Source organism: Oncorhynchus mykiss, chromosome 5, assembly GCF_013265735.2.
Source record: "Oncorhynchus mykiss isolate Arlee chromosome 5, USDA_OmykA_1.1, whole genome shotgun sequence".
In the NCBI taxonomy this organism is placed as follows: Eukaryota; Metazoa; Chordata; class Actinopteri; order Salmoniformes; family Salmonidae; genus Oncorhynchus; species Oncorhynchus mykiss.
Window position 1 is genome coordinate 80983503 of NC_048569.1, and position 16920 is coordinate 81000422.

General features: G+C 48.7%; 1 protein-coding gene across 2 annotated transcripts in view; it reads left to right on the forward strand.

Annotated features, from left to right (window-relative positions):
• gmds (GDP-mannose 4,6-dehydratase) overlaps nt 1–16920 on the forward strand; it is a 256515-nt gene that overhangs the window by 9337 nt on the left and 230258 nt on the right. The gene's annotated exons all lie outside the window — the stretch shown is intronic.

Consider the following 16920-nt stretch of genomic DNA (forward strand, 5'->3'; position numbering starts at 1 on the left):
CTGAGGACGCGGCTTGGGATGCAGTCTGGGCCAACAGCCATGCGAGGGTTAACATGTTTAAATGTTTTACTCACGTCAGCCACTAAGAAGGAGGGGGGGGGCTCAGTCTTTGTTAGCAATCCCCAACAGTTGCACTGTATTATCCTCAAAGAGGGCAAAGAAGGTGTTTCGTTTGTCTGGAAGCGTGACATCTCTATCTGTGACGTGGCTGTTTTTGTAGTCCATGATGCCCTGTAGACCCTGCCACATAAGTCTTGTGTCTGAGCCATTGAATTGCGACTCCACCTTGTCCCTGTACTGCCATTTCGCTTGTTTGATTGCCTTGCGGAGCGAATAACTACACTGTTTATATTCAGCCATCCCGATGTGTAACTGTATTGTTTTCTTCTTCCCCATCCCTAGTTTATTAGTATTGTACAGGCGCCAGTCATCTTTCTGCGGGGAGAGTGTAGTTTGTCAGCCAGCACACAGCAGTATAATCTGTCTTGTAATGTGTGGTGCTCCACAGTGCTCCATGCCAGTCCTCCTAGGTCAGCACTCCTCTGTGTTTGTTGTTTTTGGCTGGGGTCATCTAGTATGGCTACGGATTCTCATCACTCCATTTTAACAAGGGGAGGATACCTACCTACCGCACACATACTCCACACCTGGTCAGTCTGAAGGGACTGGGAGAGCTGGTCTACTAATCTCAACCAAATACGCCTAGGTCAAATAAATAAAGCCCGTTTATTAGGTACACCCATCTAGGACCGGGTTGAACCCTCCTTTGCCTCCAGAACAGTCTGAATTCTTCTGGGAATTCTACAAGGGTTCAAACGTTCCACAGGGATGTTGGTCCATGCTGACGTGATGGCATCACGCAGCTACTGGAGATTGGACGGCGGTACATTCAGGCTGCGACCAGACCGTTCCTTCTCATCCTTAAGATGCTCTATAGAGATGAGGTCTGGGGACTGACCAGCCCGTTCCTTCTCATCCTTAAGATGCTCTATAGAGTTGAGGTCTGGGGACTGACCAGCCCGTTCCTTCTCATCCTTAAGATGCTCTATAGGGTTGAGGTCTGGGGACTGACCAGCCCGTTCCTTCTCATCCTTAAGGTGCTCTATAGAGTTGAGGTCTGGGGACTGACCAGCCCGTTCCTTCTCATCCTTAAGATGCTCTATAGAGTTGAGGTCTGGGGACTGACCAGCCCGTTCCTTCTTATCCTTAAGATGCTCTATAGGGTTGAGGTCTGGGGACTGACCGGCCCGTTCCTTCTCATCCTTAAGATGCTCTATAGAGATGAGGTCTGGGGACTGTTCCTTCTCATCCTTAAGGTGCTCTATAGAGTTGAGGTCTGGGGACTGACCAGCCCGTTCCTTCTCATCCTTAAGATGTTCTATAGAGTTGAGGTCTGGGGACTGACCAGCCCGTTCCTTCTCATCCTTAAGATGCTCTATAGGGTTGAGGTCTGGGGACTGACCAGCCCATTCCTTCTCATCCTTAAGATGCTCTATAGGGTTGAGGTCTGGGGACTGACCAGCCCGTTCCTTCTCATCCTTAAGATGCTCTATAGGGTTGAGGTCTGGGGACTGACCAGCCCGTTCCTTCTCATCCTTAAGATGCTCTATAGGGTTGAGGTCTGGGGACTGACCAGCCCGTTCCTTCTCATCCTTAAGATGCTCTATAGGGTTGAGGTCTGGGGACTGCCCAGCCCGTTCCTTCTCATCCTTAAGATGCTCTATAGGGTTGAGGTCTGAGGACTGACCAGCCCGTTCCTTCTCATCCTTAAGATGCTCTATAGGGTTGAGGTCTGGGGACTGACCAGGCCTCTCGACTAAACTGAACTCACTGTCATGTTCCAGGTGATGTTTTTCCACTCCTCAATTGTCTAGTGTTGGTGATCACTTGCCCACTGGAGCCACTTCTTGTTTAGCTGATAGGAGTGGAACCCGGTGTGGTAGTCTGCTGCAGTAGCCCATCCATGGCAAGGATCGACGAGTTGTGCGTTCCGAAATGCCCTTCTACGCGCCACTGTTGTACTGCTCCTTTATTTGTCTGTATGTGGCCTGCCTGTTAGCTTGCACGATTCTTGCCATTTTCCTTCAACAGGACTGCCACTGACTGGATGTTGTTTGTTTGTCGCACCATTCTCAGTAAACCCTAGACACTGTCATGTGTGAAAAGCCCAGAAGGGCAGCTGTTTCTGAGATACTGGATCGCACTGACGATCATACCACGCACAGTCACTTAGGTCACTTGTTTTGCCCATTCTAACATTCAATCGAACAGTAATTGGATGCCTGTCTGTCTAAGTGTAAAACATTAGGAACACTTTCCATGACAGATTGACCAGGTGACAGCTATGATACCATATTGATGTCACCTGTTAAATCCACTTAAATCAGTGTAGATGCAGGTTACAGGTTAAAGAAGGTTAACAGGTTAAAGAAGGATTTTATGCCTTGAGACCATTGAGACATGGATTGTGTATGTGTGCCATTCAGAGGGTGAATGGGCAAGACAAGATTTAAGTGCCTTTGAACGGGATATGGTAGTGATGTCAGGTACACCGGTTTGAGTGTGTCAAGAACAGCAACACTGCTGAGTTTTTCACGCTCAACAGTTTTTTCCGTTTTTATATCAAGAATGGTCCACCAGCCAACTTGACACAACCGTGGGAAGCATTCGAATCAACATGGGTCTGCATCCCTGTGGAACGCTTTCGACACCTTGTAGTCCATGCCCTGACGAATTGAGGCTGTTCTGAGGGGAAAAGGGGGGTGCAACTCAATGTTAGGAAGGTGTTGCTAATGTTTTGTAGTCTCGGTGTATAACAAGCCATGGCCACATGACTCACTGTCCATAGGAAAGATCCATTTTTGTGAACGGGGTGGTGTATCTAATAAACTGTCCAGTGACTGTATGTTTATTAATCCTAAATATTCCAATTGCAGTGTGTGTGTGGACTTCATAACTGCAATTATGAAAGAACACCATAAGGATGAGTTATGCATGCACTTGACTTGCAGTGGAATCCCAACTGCTACTGACCTTTGCTGCAGACAGACGTTAGTAGAGGTGTCCAAAGTGTTTTTTTTCTTCCTCCCTATGAATGACTAGCCTATGTCTGAATAAACCGTGTGTGTGTGTGCACCTGATATAATTGAATCATCAACACACGTGCGTGCATTAGCTCAAACCAGTCAGCAGAACTGTGCTCAGACCCTAACTGTGTGTGTGTGTGTGTGTGTGTGTGTGTGTGTGTGTGTGTGTGTGTGTGTGGACTCCAGGAAAAAAAAAAAACAGTTCCATTTATGACCTAGACCCACATCCTGTTATTCACTACTAAAATGTCAACATCTATTTTTTTCATCCCCTCTTTTTTTCTCTCTCGCTCACTTGTTTTTTATGTGCCCAGTCAGGACACAGTGGAGCCTGTGTGAGGTAGAGAGTGGAAGAGGTGGGCTCAGTTTTGAGCTAACTGAGTCACTGCTTGTTTTCTGAACATGCACCTGAACATTCCCCTTTTCCCCTTTATCTCTCCTCCCTCTATCTCTCCTTCCCCCATCTCCCTCAAAAGTTAGACCTTAGATGCCAACCCATTCCATAGTGCCAGGGTGTTAGACCGGGGCACTGCCCAGTGTAGCCATTCTACCCTACACCACACTGGTCTTCTGTGTGTGGCTTAGAGAGTGGAGTGAAGGGGTGGTGGATGTGGCTTAGAGAGTGGAGTGAAGGGGTGGTGGATGTGGCTTAGAGTGGAGTGAATGGGTGGTGGATGTGGCTTAGAGAGTGGAGTGAAGGAGTGGTGGATGTGGCTTAGAAAGTGGAGTGAAGGAGTGGTGGATGTTGAGTGAAGGAGTGGTGGATGTGGCTTAGAGTGGAGTGAAGGGGTGGTGGATGTGGCTTAGAGTGGAGTGAAGGAATGGTGGATGTGGCTTAGAGTGGAGTGAAGGGGTGGTGGATGTTGAGTGAAGGAGTGGTGGATGCGGCTTAGAGTGGAGTGAAGGAGTGGTGGATGTGGCTTAGAGTGGAGTGAAGGAGTGGTGGATGTGGCTTAGAGTGGAGTGAAGGGGTGGTGGATGTGGCTTAGAGTGGAGTGAAGGAGTGGTGGATGCGGCTTAGAGTGGAGTGAAGGAGTGGTGGATGTGGCTTAGAGTGGAGTGAAGGAGTGGTGGATGTGGCTTAGAGTGGAGTGAAGGAGTGGTGGATGTGGCTTAGAGTGGAGTGAAGGAGTGGTGGATGTGGCTTAGAGTGGAGTGAAGGGGTGGTGGATGTGGCTTAGAGTGGAGTGAAGGAATGGTGGATGTGGCTTAGAGTGGAGTGAAGGGGTGGTGGATGTTGAGTGAAGGAGTGGTGGATGTGGCTTAGAGTGGAGTGAAGGAGTGGTGGATGTGGCTTAGAGTGGAGTGAAGGAGTGGTGGATGTGGCTTAGAGAGTGGAGTGAAGGGGTGGTGGATGTTGAGTGAAGGAGTGGTGGATGTGGCTTAGAGTGGAGTGAAGGAGTGGTGGATGTGGCTTAGAGTGGAGTGAAGGGGTGGTGGATGTGGCTTAGAGTGGAGTGAAGGATTGGTGGATGTGGCTTAGAGTGGAGTGAAGGAGTGGTGGATGTGGCTTAGTGAGTGGAGTGAAGGAGTGGTGGATGTGGCTTAGTGAGTGGAGTGGTGGATGTGGCTTAGAGTGGAGTGAAGGAGTGGTGGATGTGGCTTAGAGAGTGGAGTGAAGGGGTGGTGGATGTGGAGTGAAGGAGTGGTGGATGTGGCTTAGAGTGGAGTGAAGGAGTGGTGGATGTGGCTTAGAGTGGAGTGAAGGGGTGGTGGATGTGGCTTAGAGTGGAGTGAAGGATTGGTGGATGTGGCTTAGAGTGGAGTGAAGGAGTGGTGGATGTGGCTTAGTGAGTGGAGTGAAGGAGTGGTGGATGTGGCTTAGTGAGTGGAGTGGTGGATGTGGCTTAGAGTGGAGTGAAGGAGTGGTGGATGTGGCTTAGAGAGTGGAGTGAAGGGGTGGTGGATGTGGAGTGAAGGAGTGGTGGATGTGGCTTAGAGTGGAGTGAAGGAGTGGTGGATGTGGCTTAGAGTGGAGTGAAGGAGTGGTGGATGTGGCTTAGAGTGGAGTGAAGGAGTGGTGGATGTGGCTTAGAGTGGAGTGAAGGAGTGGTGGATGTGGCTTAGTGAGTGGAGTGAAGGAGTGTGGATGTGGCTTAGTGAGTGGAGTGAAGGAGTGGTGGATGTGGCTTAGTGAGTGGAGTGAAGGAGTGGTGGATGTGACTTAGTGAGTGGAGTGGTGGATGTGGCTTAGAGAGTGGAGTGAAGGGGTGGTGGACGTTGAGTGAAGGAGTGGTGAATGTGGCTTAGAGTGGAGTGAAGGAGTGGTGGATGTGGCTTAGAGTGGAGTGAAGGAGTGGTGGATGTGGCTTAGAGAGTGGAGTGAAGGGGTGGTGGATGTGGAGTGAAGGAGTGGTGGATGTGGCTTAGAGTGGAGTGAAGGAGTGGTGGATGCGGTTTAGAGAGTGGAGTGAAGGGGTGGTGGATGTATGTGGGTTAGAGTGGAGTGATGGGGTGGTGGATGTATGTGGGTTAGAGAGTGGAGTGAAGGGGTGGTGGATGTGGGTCAGAGAGGAGTGGTGGGGTGGTGGATGTATGTGGGTTAGAGAGTGGAGTGGTGGATGTGGCTTAGTGAGTGGAGTGATGGATGTGGCTTAGTGAGTGGAGTGGTGGATGTGGCTTAGTGAGTGGGGTGGTGGATGTGGCTTAGTGAGTGGGGTGGTGGATGTGGCTTAGTGAGTGGAGTGGTGGATGTGGCTTAGTGAGTGGAGTGGTGGATGTGGCTTAGTGAGTGGAGTGGTGGATGTGGCTTAGTGAGTGGAGTGGTGGATGTGGCTTAGTGAGTGGAGTGGTGGATGTGGCTTAGTGAGTGGAGTGGTGGATGTGGCTTAGTGAGTGGAGTGGTGGATGTGGCTTAGTGAGTGGAGTGATGGGGTGGTGGATGTGGGTTAGAGAGTGGAGTGAAATGGAGGTGGATGTATGTGGGTTAGAGAGTGGAGTGAAGGAGTGGTGGATGTGGCTTAGTGAGTGGAGTGGTGGATGTGGCTTAGTGAGTGGGGTGGTGGATGTGGCTTAGTGAGTGGAGTGGTGGATGTGGATTAGAGAGTGGAGTGAAGGGGTGGTGGATGTATGTGGGTTAGAGAGAGGAGTGAAGGGGTGGTGGATGTGGGTTAGAGAGTGGAGTGAAGGAGTGGTGGATGTGGCTTAGTGAGTGGAGTGGTGGATGTGGCTTAGTGAGTGGAGTGGTGGATGTGGCTTAGAGTGGAGTCATGGGGTGGTGGATGTATGTGGGTTAGAGTGGAGTGATGGGGTGGTGGATGTGGGTTAGAGAGTGGAGTGAAATGGAGGTGGATGTATGTGGGTTAGAGAGTGGAGTGAAGGAGTGGTGGATGTGGCTTAGTGAGTGGGGTGGTGGATGTGGCTTAGTGAGTGGAGTGGTGGATGTGGCTTAGAGTGGAGTGATGGGGTGGTGGATGTATGTGGGTTAGAGTGGGGTGGTGGATGTGGGTTAGAGAGTGGAGTGAAGGGGTGGTGGATGTGGGTTAGAGAGAGGAGTGAAGGGGTGGTGGGTGGATCTGGGTTAGAGAGAGGAGTGAAGGGGTGGTGCATGGATCTGGGTTAGAGAGAGGAGTGAAGGGGTGGTGGATGTATGTGGGTTAGAGAGAGGAGTGAATGGGTGGTGGATGTATGTGGGTTAGAGAGAGAAGTGAAGGGGTGGTGTGTTAGGTATGGTCTGGAGTTTAGCTGGGTGAGGTGATGCAGATGGGAACAAGGCTGCTAACAGAGCAGAGCTGTAACTGGCTCTTCTGTTGCTCCTGTCCACACAGGTTCTACAGTACAACAGGACTCTACCTATCACCACCCTGACCCACAGGCTCAGACCTCACCTCACCTGACCAAGCTCAGCTTGGTAAGCCCAGTCAGACCTTGTAGAAGTCAAACTGAACAGCTCCTGTTACCCAGCTTTTCCAGACTGGAAATGTACAGCGAGCCTATGCCTATAATGTTTAATATGGTTCAAGCTGTGTTTGTCAGGTGTGTGAATGTGTTTGACTATATAGTATAGTAGGATATTATGTCTCATGCCTTCCCACACGACGTCAGATTCAGTCTGTTACCATTATTACATCACGTTACCAAATATTGATATCAACCTGGCCAGATTGTACGATTTGCTTCAATTTTGGCGTCAGGTTCTGCGATCGGCTTACGAAGCTTCGTCAGCCGATGTAGGCTACGTCACCTGCTGTGGTGTATTTGACCTGCGCCAGCATCACCAGTGCAATCTCTTATTTATTTATTTATTTTATTTAACCTTTATTTAACCAGGCAAGTCAGTTAAGAACAAATTCTTATTTTCAATGACGGCCTGGGAACAGTGGGTTAACTGCCTGTTCAGGGGCAGAACGACAGATTTGTACCTTGTCAGCTCGGGGGTTTGAACTCGCAACCTTCCGGTTACTAGTCCAACACTCTAACCACTAGGCTACCCTGCCGCCCCAAAGTGAAGTGAGTTCAGAAAAACTGAAAGTATGAATCTTAGTAGTTTTCACATAGGCTACAAACTTTATATTTCTGAAATCAGAATCAAATAAACAAGATTATTAGGGAAATTATTCTTGCAAAGCATATACTGTAACTGTTTAAATCTAACTTGTATTAATCTGACTATTCACAACAAACATTATTGTGGACATACTCAGTGCTGGCCATGTTCCTATTGGCCAGTCACCAGGATCGGCTTGTAACACCAGCCATACTTCACGAGAAAGGCTACACTTCGGACACTGGCAGATCTTTGTCGGAGACTACGACCGCCCGTAGTGGTACTGAATCAGCAGACCTAGACGCTGTCACACTGAACGAGCCAAGACGTAGTGGTACTGAATCAGCAGACCTAGACCCTGTCAAACTGAACGAGCCAAGACGTAGTGGTACTGAATCAGCAGACCTAGACCCTGTCAAACTGAACGAGCCAAGACGTAGTGGTACTGAATCCGCAGACCTAGACCCTGTCAAACTGAACGAGCCAAGACGTAGTGGTACTGAATCCGCAGACCTAGACCCTGTCAAACTGAACGAGCCAAGACGTAGTGGTACTGAATCCGCAGACCTAGACCCTGTCACACTGAACGAGCCAAGACGTAGTGGTACTGAATCAGCAGACCTAGACCCTGTCACACTGAACGAGCCAAGACGTAGTGGTACTGAATCAGCAGACCTAGACCCTGTCAAACTGAACGAGCCAAGAGGTAGTGGTACTGAATCCGCAGACCTAGACCCTGTCAAACTGAACGAGCCAAGACGTAGTGGTACTGAATCCGCAGACCTAGACCCTGTCAAACGGAACGAGCCAAGACGTAGTGGTACTGAATCCGCAGACCTAGACCCTGTCAAACTGAACGAGCCAAGACGTAGTGGTACTGAATCCGCAGACCTAGACCCTGTCAAACTGAACGAGCCAAGACGTAGTGGTACTGAATCAGCAGACCTAGACACTGTCACACTGAACGAGCCAAGACGTAGTGGTACTGAATCAGCAGACCTAGACCCTGTCACACTGAACGAGCCAAGACGTAGTGGTACTGAATCAGCAGACCTAGACCCTGTCACACTGAACGAGCCAAGACGTAGTGGTACTGAATCAGCAGACCTAGACCCTGTCAAACTGAACGAGCCAAGAGGTAGTGGTACTGAATCCGCAGACCTAGACCCTGTCAAACTGAACGAGCCAAGACGTAGTGGTACTGAATCAGCAGACCTAGACACTGTCACACTGAACGAGCCAAGACGTAGTGGTACTGAATCAGCAGACCTAGACCCTGTCACACTGAACGAGCCAAGACGTAGTGGTACTGAATCAGCAGACCTAGACCCTGTCACACTGAACGAGCCAAGACGTAGTGGTACTGAATCAGCAGACCTAGACCCTGTCAAACTGAACGAGCCAAGAGGTAGTGGTACTGAATCCGCAGACCTAGACCCTGTCAAACTGAACGAGCCAAGACGTAGTGGTACTGAATCCGCAGACCTAGACCCTGTCAAACGGAACGAGCCAAGACGTAGTGGTACTGAATCCGCAGACCTAGACCCTGTCAAACTGAACGAGCCAAGACGTAGTGGTACTGAATCCGCAGACCTAGACCCTGTCAAACTGAACGAGCCAAGACGTAGTGGTACTGAATCAGCAGACCTAGACACTGTCACACTGAACGAGCCAAGACGTCCAACAATTGTTTACAACCTAAGAAATTCCCCACGAAGTAGACATTTTGTCTGGGACAGCAGAATCGTGGTATAAGACTAGAATCGTCCAGTCTGTGTGGGCATTTATGCTGGGCATTCACTACACAATTTCTAAGATCTTGGACGTGCTCACATTTCCTGATTTCCTTGTCCCAAATCTTTCATTTCGTCCATCCTCAACCACAGGACATTACACAGTGATTCCCTGGTTGATCCCGAAGAGACAGGTGTGGAATGTGGACCCGCAAATGGTTGGGCAGACGTGGATATTATGGACTTTCTATTCTACAGAGGAAGTTGGAGGTTTATATAAACCTTTTTAATATTGACAAGGCAGCTGTGTTCTTTCCACAGCTCCACCAATCTGTCTTCATCACCTCGGTCCACACAGTGCTTTCTGTTGTTACTCTCCTCTTTGCCATCATTGTTTTGGTGCTCATTGGCTATTGGCAGAAGTCCTTGCCCAATCATGTCGTAGCACTGCTCATACTACAAGATGCACGACCAAAATGTCTGAAAATGATCGGGTCATCCGACAGAGGTCTGGAGAACGGAACAGTCATCATCGGTGAGTCCGACAGAGGTCTGGAGAACGGAACAGTCATCATCGGTGAGTCCGAAAGAGGTCTGGAGAATGGAACAGTCATCATCGGTGAGTCCTTGACCAGCTCAAACTACCCGAGTCCCGACGTACTGATCCTAGTGCAAGTTTATTACATTTCACCCTGATCATTAGAATTTGTCTTGGGAAGACAAAATTGTGTAGTGTATGCCCGCATTAGTGAGATGGTAGTAAGTTTGGGAATAGTTGATGTCACTTGACCTAGATATTCCTTCCTGAATCCTCAGCCTTCCTAGAAGCCTCCCTGGACACAGAGCCATCCCATTCCCAGATCTTGGAAAGTCATTTCCAACCTCTCACATTCCTCTCTCCACCTGGCGCTCCTGTGGCATTCTCCCTCTACTCTCTCTCCTTTCATCCTCTTTCTCTCTTTTTCCCCTTTCTCTCATTCTCTCGCTCTTTTTCTATTGCTCCTTTTTCGCTCTCTCCCTCTTTCTCTCCTTTTTCTCTCTCTGTTTATCTCTCTCCCTGCCTCTCTCTGTCCCTAGACTCCCTGGCTCTCTCCTACTTTTCCCCCTCCAACAGAAAACAAAGAATAACAGTGTTATTTCATTTTTATTCTGCCCTTCAGTCTCTGTGATATATATCCCCCCTAACAGGGCAGTAGAATACTGAGGCCCTTGTCCCTGATGTGGAATCTCCATACAGGAATATACCATCTGGATATACCATCTCACACTCAGAGGGGGGTTCTCTAACACTGGTGGGGTCGTAAGGTTGCTACGATACCATAAATCTCCAGGCTAACTACTGTTCATAAATTGTGACTGGCCGATGGCCGAAACATTTTGCTATTTGTCTTGTGGTGGCCTCAGGACCTCAGGCTACTGTGATTGGTTGAGCTGCAGGGGTCAGAGAATGTTCTGGAGTGTGAGTTATAGGTGACCACCTCAGTGCCAAAGCAAGGGGTCCACTCTGTGCTGTGTTCTCCGCTGGATGGCTTAGTATGAGTACAGGACAGGGAGGGGGAGGAAGGTGAGGACTTGAGAGGCCGGGTTCCGTCCCCCTCTCTCTCTGGTCAGCAATAAAATGGGCCTTTACTTTGTTTTGGGGTATTACTCTGCTTAAAAAAAAAACTTGTCTAGGAAAACAACACTGTGTTTTGATACACCCTCACAACCTTTCTGATGTGCAACCTACATCCTACAAACTCTCCTTCTTATTTCTTTGTGGGCATTTGATACACTGCTCCCCCCCCCCCCCCCCCCCCCCCCCGTTCCAAAGACAGCGTTCAGTAATAGCCACACAAGGGGGACTGAGAGGTTGTCGGAATGCCAGGAATAATAATCATAAAGTGAAGAATCCGTGCACATCTCCTCTGTGATCCCTCCTCCGTTGCTCGTAATCGCTCCTGATCCCCCCTCCAAGGCTGAATCTGCCTCAGAATGAGATTTATCTGGAGATCTGACAGGATTCAATAAAGAAAGAAAAAAAGGTTATATGTGGGAGCAGATCCTAAGGTCTAAATCTACACATCATATTGGTGCTATATAGCCAAGCCGAGCTGGTTAAAGGTTCATGTAAAACATCTAATATTACACCCATCACTATAGTGTGAATCTGGCATCAGTCTCTTCCAGACATATACTTGCCTTGTGAGACTTTTATGGTAGCGAGTCTCGGGCTAAGCTAACCGAGAATGAGCTTATGTCCTTATAGGTGTTCACTTCTATATCCTGCTGCCATGAATATGAAATAGAAGTCAAGGTATTAATAAGAGAGGGTGTGTGTGTGAACAGTAGCTGTGTGTGTGGGCCCAGTAGGGCCATGTCTGTCACGCCCCACTGTGAGAAGTCGTACAGTGATGGATTTCCTGTGAGGACAGGAAGTGCCATCAGAGCTCCCTCACTGATTACAGAAACACATTGGAGTATGTCAAGTAGTTCTGCACGCGCTCAGTCAGTCGTTTGTTACAGTGAAATGCCTGGTTTGGGCTAAAGGATCAGGATAGTGCTCACTCCAAGAGAATACTGTATGCATATCGTGCTCATTTACTCTCTGTCTGAGTGTGTTTGTGTGTGTCTGTTAGGGCTGTGATGATACCGGTATCGCAGTATGTTTTCCATGGCAAAAATGAAAGCAGATGAAGACTGAACTCTTTGGTCCTTTAAAAACCTGCTATATGTTAAATACTGTGTGCCTTAGCTGGGTAAATAAATACATGTGACTGTGGATGACAACATAATGTTTCCAACATTAGGGCTGCTTTCCTAAACAAGTTAAATCAGCTTTGTTTTCGATACTAACGAGTATCTGATACTGGTATCGTCCTGGACCTAGTCTATGTGTGTGAGCTTGTGCACTCTACACTACACTACGTGTCCTGTGGTCTGTGATTGCAGGTTCATGTAAGTCTATCAGCTCTAATTGCAGCCCAGTGGTGTGTCTGGCAGCCTCTCTCTTTGGTCTAAAGAAAGCACATTAAAATGATTTATTTATACACACTGACAAATAAGCACGCTCTGTATGTGTACACACACACGCATCGCATGCCTAATACACACACACACACACACACACACACACACACACACACACACACACACACACACACACACACACACACACACACACACACACACACACACTATCCAGGGTGGGACCAAAACATTTATTCACATTCAAAATCCTATTTTCCCTAACCCCAACCCTTAACCCTAAAACAAACCTCTTTACAGCTGTCTCTGTACAGACATATTGTACATCTATTCTTCTACATCCCCAATATATTTGACACTCATGCATAACTTAGATAAATGTAAAATAGCTTCTACTTGGAAAAGAGTCCAGTCACAAAGAGCCTGCAATAAAGCCTTGTTATTTCAATCTTAAGCCAGCAGGGGGAGCCATACTCGTTTTCTATGGAGCATCGCTTATTTTTTTTATTTATCCTTTATTTAACTAGGCAAGTCAGTTAAGAACAAATTCTTATTTACAATGACGGCCTACCCCAGGCAAGCCGAGACGACGTTGAGCCAATTGTTCGCCTCCCTATGGGGCTCCCAATCACGGCCAGATTTTAGCCTGGATTCGAACCAGGGACTGTAGTGACGCCTCTTGCACTGAGATGCAGTGCCTTAGAGCGCTGTGCCAACCGGGAGCTGGTTTATGTCTCTCCATCTTTCTATTTCTGCTCTGTCATGTTTTTCTCTCGCTCTCTCCCCCTCCATCTCTTCTCTCTCTCTCTTTCTCTACTGAGGCATGGCATGTTTATATAGTCATAACAAACACAATCACTGGGTCTTGCTAATGCATCACATTCTCCCATAGTACAACTGTACAACTAGACTGAGATGCTATCATTGTTGTTGGTAATCGGTAGTGGGATGTGGGCAATGGATAATACTGTACTGGAAGGAATCATGGGAGTTGGAATTGCTTACCAATGTAAGAGAACCTTGATAAAATAATCTAGTATGTTTTGTTCATGCTTTCACTAATGGTCTGCACTAATTCAAATTCACGCACTATGCCTTCACTTTGACCATCGATGCCAAGTCAATGCTTTGGATCTAATGGTGGACTTAAAGGTGTTGCTGATGAGCTAACATAGCAAACATACTTCATACACATGGATTGGTTTGGCAAGCCTCTGCATTGGTCATTTGGCTAGTTAGGTAGTGTGTTGAATCTTTAGTTGGAACACACACACAAAGTCTATCTGGATTGTGGGCGTGTGTTGTCTAACTGCACTATCCTTTTGGATTCCAAAAGTCCTCACAAGGATAGTAAAACAAGGAAAATTTGACGTGTGTGTGCGTGTGTGTGTGTGTGTGTGTAAAGGGAAACTCTTATTCTATTTCCTCTGTATCCCACTATTGGACAGTATAGTGTATAACACCTCATCAGGTTCAGGTCTGTACTATGTAACTGTGGTCCTGGATTGGAACAGGAGGATTCCTCCCAAATTACACCCTAGTCCATATATATTGCACTGCTTTTGACCAGGGTTCTGGTCAAAAGTATGTATGTAGGGAATAGATTGTCATTTCTGACGCAGCCCTGCCAGAGGACCATGGGAAGTACATCTGGCAGCACTGCTCTCCCCCTGGGCTAGACTCCGTTGTCTCCTTGTCACTACGTGGGGCGTGGCATACACCTGGGGCTTGTGATTGGCTGGCTGGTTTGGGGTATACAGTATCTCACTGGACCTGTCTGATACAGGTTTGCTGTACATGACTCACGCCCCCTTCAGGTGTATCTCACACACTGCACCCTGAGAACAGAATGTATCGTTTATTCACTAATCAGACTCCCACAGATGCATATGTTGTTCACTTAGTTTCCCATCCAGAGGGAAAGATAGCAGTAGGTATGGTTACTGCACACAATAATACGATTATTGTGGATAGTCAGATTAATATAATAGTTTGTTTAAAAACATGCTTTGCAAGAAGCACGATTTCTCTAATAATCCTGTTTACATGGACACATCTGAAATCAGGCTACCTGTTGATTTAGATAAATGCAGAAAATGGCCAATCAAAATAACATAAGAGGGAGGCTCTGGTGCTGGTGCTGGCACATGGCCATATCACAGACGCTGCTGGAACACAGATTACGCTGTTTACATGTCCTAATAATTCTAAAGATTGCTCAGAAAACCAGATGTTTTAATCGGCGGGTATAGACAAGCAGAGTTGTTTTTACATGACTATTGCCATAATTAGTTTAATATCGAATTATTAGTGTGCATGTAAACATACTCAGTGACAGATCAGTCAGATCCTCTAATCCCTTGACCCCTGACCCAACTGTCACCTCTCTGACCCAACTGTCACCTCTCTGACCAATGGAATTTGTGTTTGACCTAGTTGCTGAAGAGCTGTCTTATGGTGTTTTGGCTCAAAATGAGATCGGGGGGGGGGGCTTTTTTGGTCTAGAGAGGGCCTCACTGGGAGCACTGGGTGTGCTGTTCAGATAGTGTGTGTATGCATCTGCCCACCTCCCCTGGCTCCCCATAACAGGAAACCGAGCGGTGAGGCCAGGGTTTATGGACTAAAACGGCCTCAAAAGAGCCTCTTGTTTTCAAACATTAAACCAACTCTTCATGTTTTTTTCCGTAATTCATTTGGCACGTTGATGTTTGACACTGGCACAGGGTCAGGAAAACATGACAGGACCCGGGGGACGGGGCATTGAATGGCACAGGGTCAGGAAAACATGACAGGACCCGGGGGACAGGGCATTGAATGGCACAGGGTCAGGAAAACATGACAGGACCCGGGGGATGGGGCATTGAATGGCACAGGGTCAGGAAACATGACAGGACCTGGAGGACGGGGCATTGAATGGCACAGGGTCAGGAAAACATGACAGGACCCGGGGGACGGGGCATTGAATGGCACAGGGTCAGGAAAACATGACAGGACCCGGGGGACGGGGCATTGAATGGCACAGGGTCAGGAAAACATGACAGGACCCGGGGGACGGGGCATTGAATGGCACAGGGTCAGGAAAACATGACAGGACCCGGGGGACGGGGCATTGAATGGCACAGGGTCAGGAAAACATGACAGGACCCGGGGGACGGGGCATTGAATGGCACAGGGTCAGGAAAACATGACAGGACCCGGGGGACGGGGCATTGAATGGTACAGGGTCAGGAAAACATGACAGGACCTGGGGGACGGGGGATTGAATGGCACAGGGTCAGGAAAACATGACAGGACCCGGGGGACGGGGCATTGAATGGCACAGGGTCAGGAAAACATGACAGGACCCGGGGGACGGGGCATTGAATGGCACAGGGTCAGGAAAACATGACAGGACCCGGGGGACAGGGCATTGAATGGCACAGGATCAGGAAAACATGACAGGACCCGGGGGACGGGGCATTGAATGGCACAGGGTCAGGAAAACATGACAGGACCCGGGGGACGGGGCATTGAATGGCACAGGGTCAGGAAAACATGACAGGACCCGGGGGACGGGGCATTGAATGGCACAGGGTCAGGAAAACATGACAGGACCCGGGGGACGGGGCATTGAATGGCACAGGGTCAGGAAAACATGACAGGACCCGGGGGACAGGGCATTGAATGGCACAGGGTTATGGAATAGGGTGCCCAAATGGCACCCTATTCCCTATATAGTGGACTACTTTTGACCAGGACCCTGGAAAGCATAGGGTGCCATTTGGGATGCACCTGGGGAGGGAGAGGCTACATGGTGTGGTGCCAGGCTGGTGTGGTGCCAGGCTGGTGTGGTGCCAGGCTGGCAGTGCTAACCTATATCTGGGTACCAACTACCAAGTCAGGCTGTGCTTAGTCAGGCTTCAGTGCCACCCTCCATAGAGCTAGACCCAGAACCGAAGAACCAGAGCCCCCACCTGAACCACAGTGAACCCACCTGAACCACAGTGAACCCACCTGAACCACAGTGAACCCACCTGGACCACAGTGAACCCACCTGGACCACAGTGAACACACCTGGAACACAGTGAACCACTGTGAGCCCACCTGGACCACAGTGAACCCACCTGGACCACAGTGAACCCACCTGGACCACAGTGAACCTACCTGAACCACAGTGAACCCACCTGGACCACAGTGAACCCACCTGGACCACAGTGAACCCACCTGGACCACAGTGAACCCACCTGGACCACAGTGAACCCACCTGAAACACAGTGAACCCACCTGAAACACAGTGAACCCACCTGAACCACAGTGAACCCACCTGAACCACAGTGAACTCACCTGGACCACAGTGAACCCACCTGAACCACAGTGAACTCACCTTGCCAAAGCAGGAGAGCTGATCCTTCATACTGTGGTGACCACTGATTCCACCTGAACTACACTGAACTCCATCCTATGGTACTGGTCTATTCTGAACTGTGGTAGACGGCCCATAATGAGTGAGGTTTCATACTGATCTCTTCTGACAGTGCTTAGCTGCACTAACCTAACCATGATACACAATGAGCTACACATCCCTCTGACTTGAGTGGTGGACCATAGAAATAGAATGAATAAAACAGTCTTGGAACCTCTAACCTTGGCAATTTTGGCTGATAAATTA